Here is a 7,530-nt window from a genome sequence, read left to right as displayed (position 1 = left end):
GGGTGCCGTGCAGGTCCGATGTTATGCGAACAATCCATTAACGATTCAGGCCCTTAAGATGAATGAAATTGTGTTACATAAATAATGGTAATTTTTGCTCTTTGAAGTAAACCAATAATACCGGAAAATTGGATTTTCTTACTTTTTTAAGCATTTTTAGAAAGAACCCATTTCATGATCCTCCCTTTATAAACAAGTAAAAGAGTACATATAAGTTCGGGCACCTTCCTATTAACTATCTTCGCATGATAAGCAGGGATGTTTTTTTTTCGATTTCATACTTTTTCGATAATATTCTGAGATAGACTTAATGATTGTGATTGAACCAAGTTTGGTAGAAATCGATAAAGTGTCTACCAAGATACACCTTTGTAGTCATAAAGTGCAGGTTTTTTAGTGAAACTCTAAGCAATTCTTCATAAGTGGGCAGTGCAACGCCTATTTTCCAAAAATTTCATAATTTTCTTATTTTATGCTAAAATATTACTTCGCATTCCGGTTTTCAACAATTTGGATCTAGTACTTACGGAAATATCGTAATTTTTGCATTTTTTTGAATGGGGGGTGGGCGTGGTTACAGTCCGATTCAATACCCACCTACCTTTGGTAAGGGAACACCTACATACCAAATTTTGTTGATATATCTCAATTTTTGCTCGAGTTTTCGTGACGGAGGCGGAGACAGACATGGCTTCTCTCACCATACTGAGCATTTTAGTATATTTATATATGTATGTATATGGACATATGTGCGCTCTAGTATAAATAAGGGCTAAGAGGAGTGGGTCCCGAACATGTTTTTAGAATCCTGGAATCAAGTGGAAGGTATTTACCTTCTGATGTATTTTCGAACGAATTTCCGCCGAGGTAGAACATCACTTATTGGGTTAGGTGGCAGCTCCATATGTCAGGGACACATGCCTCGCAAACGCTTGGCACTTAGGAAGGTAGTGTTGAGGTGTTTCCAACTCGTCATCTTCCAGGCAATTAAAGAGCACCTCCAACGCACTTAAGGCGCTGATATCCGCTTGGCTATCTGAATAAACGCTCATCACCCTGACTGTAATCGCCCTCCTGAGTAATTCCACCGCCTGCTTGATAGAAGCCACTTCCGCCTGAAATACGCTGCAGTGATCCGAAAGCCTGAACTTAGTACTGATGGAAGCCTCTCGACAGAAGACCCCTCCACTAACCCTAGAGCCCAGCTTTCATCCATCCGTGAAAAAGTCCACTGCTCCCGCTCTCCAGAAGTGGCGCAATAATCCGTGCAATCAGGGCGTTCAACATTACGTAAAGTGACAATTTGGGGATGGTCCGCAGTGCATCACTAATACCAATTAAAGCCGCCCGTTGTGTGTGCTCTAGCTGCTTAGCTAGTGTAGCCTTTTCAAGTGAGTTCCAACAGACTATTTATGGTGCCATAAAACATAACAGGCGGTCTCGTAGAACCAATAGAGAACTATGGGCGAAATACCTCATCTCTTTTCAATAGCTTCCATATAGTAGTATAAGACACTGATGCCTTCCTTCCCTCCATGTTTGGCCTCCACGACAACTTCCTATCAAGGATCTAGCTCAAGTGTCCCAATATCAATTTGGCCATTTGGTATGTATTTTGTTTTTTTTTTTTTGTTTTGTGATCATTCTTAGACACCCTATATTTGTGCTTATTCCATGGATTTTTCTAAATCTATAAATTATGTTACAAAGTTTTCAACTGACAATGACTCTAAAATTGGCACTTATAATTAACACAAGCATTAGAATTGGGAATTGCCGGTGGCAATTATATTTAAGCTGATAATATTTACAGTTGTTTAGATACTTGGAAAAGCGAAAATGATTAGCATATACCAGTACGTAAAATTTAGATATATGTACATATATGTATGTTTGTAGTTTTACCTCATTAAATTACTAGCTATGAGTTTTAGGACAGCTGATTGCCACACTGAGTTCTACTTGAAAATATCTTTATTTAATGATTGACGATTCGAAGATCTGTGACTAAAAACTTACTAAATAGAACTGCTAAAAGAACTACATAATTAATAATTAAATTTTTATTGAAACATTTGGTCCAACGTTTTCAACAACAATTTACATGTGCTCACGTTTGGTTTTGTGATCGTCAGTAGGCATATCCTCCATTGCCGTCTTAAATAACCTAATGAAAGCGTTATATCCATGAAGAAGTTCTTGGGGCAACAATGCTCCGGCTCGATGGCGAATCGTCCTTGAACCTGTATAGTACAGTTGGTGGCAATTTCAAACATATTTCAGACGAAATATCGTAAATATCTTACAATTGTATTTGTGGGCATTCATCAAGAATTGTCTTTATTCTGGTTAGTCGTAAAGCAAGGAGCGCAATAGTTCTGTTGGTTGATTTAACGGCGGTAGTTTGGATTTGATCCCTGGTATCTCCGAATGACTTCATTTTTTGGCGATTTTTACCAACAACTCGACTCCAGCGCCACCTTGCAGCTCTTTTTACAAGCTTTTATTTTTTGCAATACTATTGCCCTACCGTCACCAATATACATATATCTCGAATATGAGCCAATTTGAATTATAAACAGGATTTTTAGTAGTAACTCGACTGCAGCACCACCTGGCGTTTTAAGTTGAGAACCTAAATTATAAAGGGACCCACTCAAACACATAAAAAAAATCATTACAATCGTTCCGGTCGGCTAGGAGGAGTTCACTTACAAACACACGTACAGAAGAAGTATATATGTATGTATGTATTTAAAGTTAGGTAAAGGTTTCAGTATGGGATTGGTTCAAATCTCTCCAAACCAAGTTCCAGGACTCCACTACAAATATATCTAGAGATAAATATATGGTAAGAAAAATTCGATCTGTAAGGGAGATGCCACACTCTCTTGATATATCGAAATTATTATCAGCCCATAACTATCCTTGCAAAGACTGCACCAGGTGTCCAAAATTTAAAAAAAAAAAATCGCATCTTATAAAAAGAAGCGATTTCTCTTAAAAAAGTAACCTACAAATATGTTAATCCAGGAAATAAGCTAACCATGTGTCAAATTTCAAGGAATTCGCACCTTAAATGCGATTTTTTCGAATAGATCGGTCTCTGGTCCATCTTCCCGAAAAAAGTAAATCTTTTTGGCCCTTAAAATGGTGGCTCCTGAAAGCTATTTACCTGCCGTTCGCGAGATTACTTGTTACAAAAAAGGGACTTCTCTTGATATAATTAGTATAGATATAGATAAAAAAAATTTAAATAGTTGGCAATCCTCTTCAAAATTTTTACTTCTGGTTACGAAAGCCTTTTATTTCCTGAATGTGTTGCAATTTTTTAATCGACATATATTTAAGTAACTAAAATTTCAAGAGGGTGGCAACCCTATTAAAAAGTTTTTATTTTTTACCTCAAGCGGTGAAGTTGTCCTTCAAAATATTATTTCAGTCATTCAATTTGAGGCAGTATTATGGAATATATGGCGCTTTATTGAACGGATACAGTGCTTTCAGCTCTTTAAAACGACGTGGCTGCGTGTGTATTTTTCTCCCCTTCAAAATGAGATATCATGCATTAAATTTGATAAAATTTTAAAAGAAATATCGTTTGGTAACAGAAAAATACCTGTTAGAAATAAGCGTTACAAATATTTACTGCGCGATACGTACGCGTAAAGTACCTTCAATGCTAATTTGTTAATTTATTATTTCTACTAATTTATTATTTCTACTAATTTATACTGCTAAAATGCTAGTGTTCTTTTTTGTATTTACGTATGCACATAGGAATCATACATACATATCATGCTTAGCAAATTTACACTTGTCATGGAACCCTTGCTAATTATTTAATAGTTGTAACACCTATACTTTAATTAATAGTTTCTACTAAGATGATCAATCGATTGGGTTAGGTTAAGCTCAAATCCCAGGTGAGTCGATTTCGCCGCACAAATAGGCCAATATGGGCACTCTTCCTTTAGTTTGCACTGTACAAATTTATAGAATCACCGTACATGTATGTACGTAGGTACAGTATAACTTATGCGAATCGTAACCTCGATCACGCGATCTCCTTCTCAACTACAGAGCCGCAATAAAGTCCTAAAGTCGCTCACCACAAGCACCTTGGGCAAAGGAACGTTTTTGGCAACATACAAGGCAAATGGTTCTGAACTATACTACGCCTATTTGGTCATCGGGGACCAGTTAGACGCAGTGGACGAAGCCACAGACTTGTCAGAGCGCCGACCTCCGTAGAGAGATAACATGCCTTCTTATGTCACCTGAGCACCACCTGCAAAGCGTGTTCCAAATTCTTCCCTTAAAGGAGCATAACAAAATGCTCAGCAAGCAGTTTCTGGTGGGATGTCACAGACGTGAGTACCCCAACAGATAGATATTTGCTCGAGGAGGCGCGTCGGCCCTATTCGCATACGTGAACGCGGTCCAGACGTACCAGACGACCAATCACTAGACCCGACGACGTATCGACGAGTGACCAACGGCATTCATAGGGAATCGGTCACCACCTACCACGACTTCCGACCTATGAATGCCATGACCGGAGCCCAATCACCAACTGTAGCCGAAACAGAGCTTCAACTGCCAAGAGATACCCGTGTTACACTGGCCCAGTTACGGTCTGGATATTGCAGCCGTCTCAACAGCTACCTATCCAGTCTCGACCCCAATAAACCCAATGATAGTCTGGCATGTGCAGGCTCCCTGCATGGCACCACATGCCAGCTCAAACTGCTCGTTTCTTGGTCTTACCGTTAGTTGAGCTTGACGACAACGATTCATGGACAAACCGAAATAGGCGGGGCTTAGTAATGCCGCTACAAAAACAACAGATGCCCATATAAAGCTCTATTTTTTAACTCCAGTTGAATTCAAAGAAGTATATTTGGGGGCTTGTGTAGATATCTGAGATATGCTAGTGAAATGTAAAAAAAAACGATCCTATTTGAAATGATGATGCGCTTTTGGTCCCGAATAGATAATTCACCCCAAAAATTTTCAAAAATCAAAGCTATAACCCGCTTAAAATTATTGGATCTAAAAGGGGATATATTGCCACACCCGAAATGCTCGCCTGACGTTCAGCCGTCAGACTTTAACTTACCGCATGGTGGACTAAAGCGACACAAAGCTCTGGAAGCTCAAAACTAAACGGTATAATAGAAACAATGAACAAGCCCAGTGCTTTGGTTGGAATAACTGTCTTCCCAGTTTTAATAAAAAGGAAAGCCACCAGAACGGCATCGAGAATTCTAAACCTCTCCTATTTTAAAATTGGAAATATTGTGAGCCATATGAAAGTTCTAATGAAATTTGCAAATGGGGACTAAAAATCTGTAGGAACTTTGAGGTAGCCATTGCATGACGAATACTCTGAAATACAGGGAACGCATAAACCGAATTCCGAATTCCTACTGGGTATATCGCGGGCACATGCCTATGGAAATACCAGGCAACACTAAAAATTTTCAGATATTGGTATAGTGAAGGTCCACAATGGACACCGTCAGAGGACGCTGTGTATACGTGCCAAAATAATAACAGTAATACTACCACGTTTCGAAATTTCGACTGTATGACACTTTTACATCCTTACAATAAATTTTTTCACTACACCATGGTCTGTTATATCGAGGTTCGTCTAATCGTTGCTTCACATTTTGACATACATACATATGTACACATCTCTGTTTCTGTATGCTAACTCCTTTACATCAAAACATAAATACAGAGAAAAACAAACCCGCATGCGCATTGACCAACTGCAATTGTTCCATTCCTTTTTTTTTTTAAATGCTGCCAAAATAATTTCAGCAATGCAATAAGATATTTGCAAAGATTGCGCAATAGGCGAATAAGTCTGAAGTAAGTACACATGTGTATCCACTTATCCTTGCAAAACGATGCACTTATTTATGAAACAGACAAATAAAGGGGTCAACGCCAGTGGTGCATCCAAAACGTGTAAACAAAACAAGTTTGCTTTTTCATATTTTTCAATGCACATTTAAGAGTAAGACAAGTTTTTAAAATACCAACTCTGACATGAAAGTACGCAAAAATACTAGTAATGATAAAATAAAAAAAAATTAAGTAAATTATCAAGACTACAAAGAAATAACAAAAGAAAATAAAAATAAAAACAAAGCAGTAAAAAATTAAAAATAAACATAAAAAAGTAAAAATAAATAAGAAATAAATTTAAAATTAAAATATAATAAAACAAAATAAAATGAAATAACTTGAAAATTGTATGAAATAAAATTAAAATAACTAGAAATAAGTAAAAAAACGAAAAAAATTAGCTAAATCAAATAAGCAACATTTAATAAAAAAGAAAATTGAGTTAAATTAAATACAATTTAAGAGAATTTTTACACGCAAGTAAAAAATTTAAATTTAGGTTGAACAAAAAAACATAAATTTAACTACATAAAATTATATTAGATAATATGAAAATTAAATTAGAACTAAATTCCCAAAACAAATAAAATTCAATATAAAATAACAGCAAAAATTTACTTAAATAAAACAAAACCTACACTAAAGAACTTAAAAATAAATACAGAAATGCAAAAATATGTAATATAAATAATAACAGAAATGTGAAATTAAATTAGAAGAATTTAGTAAAAAAGTAAAATAAAAATGTTAAATGAAATAAAACAACCATTGATAAAAACTAAAACTAAGTTTTTTAAACTAAATAAAACACAAGAAAATTTATAAATATGTATATGTTAGTACAAGACATGAAACTAAATTAAACAAAAAAACAAAATAAATACAATTAATTTAAAAACCTAAAAACTTAATTAAAATTAAAATTAGTTTCCCAAACCAAACAAAATAGAGGAAAAATAAAAAGAAAATACTAAACAAAATAATATAAAAATTAAATAAAACTAAATTAAATAAAATAAAAAATTTTAATCGATATAAAAGTTACAGTAAATTAAACTATGTAAATTAAATAAACCAAAATTAAATTTACTTAAACCAAATAAAAAGACGAAAATATTTAAAAAATACTTACAAATACACAATTATAAAAAAAAACTTTATAAAATAAGTTGACCAATATAAATACAATTAAATTATGTAAATACGAAATATATTAAAATTCGCGAATAAAAAATTATAGCAAAAATTGAACTACGTTATCATAATCGAAGGAGTAGAAGTAACTGAAAATAATATAGTTTAATAAAACAAAGTAAAAATATAAATTTAAACAACGAACAAATTAAAAAGTTAAGTAAAATATAAAATTAAATTAAAGTAAATTGAACTAAAAAATATTAAAATAAATTAAAATAAACATTACAATTTATATAAAAAAAAAAAAAACTAAAAATAAAACAAATATTTAAAAAAAATAATATAAAATAAAATAAGATAACAATGAAAAAGAAAAAAAATTAAAAAATTATATAAAATGAAATATATAGTAAAATAAAATAAAATAAAATTAAATTAAATTAAATTAAATTAAATTAAATTAAATTAAAT

The sequence above is a fragment of the Rhagoletis zephyria genome, unplaced genomic scaffold (genome assembly GCF_001687245.7).
Source record: "Rhagoletis zephyria isolate East Lansing unplaced genomic scaffold, Rhagoletis_zephyria_1.1 Rzeph_scaffold_02647, whole genome shotgun sequence".
NCBI classification, from domain to species: domain Eukaryota; kingdom Metazoa; phylum Arthropoda; class Insecta; order Diptera; family Tephritidae; genus Rhagoletis; species Rhagoletis zephyria.
This window is presented reverse-complemented; position numbering follows the sequence as displayed.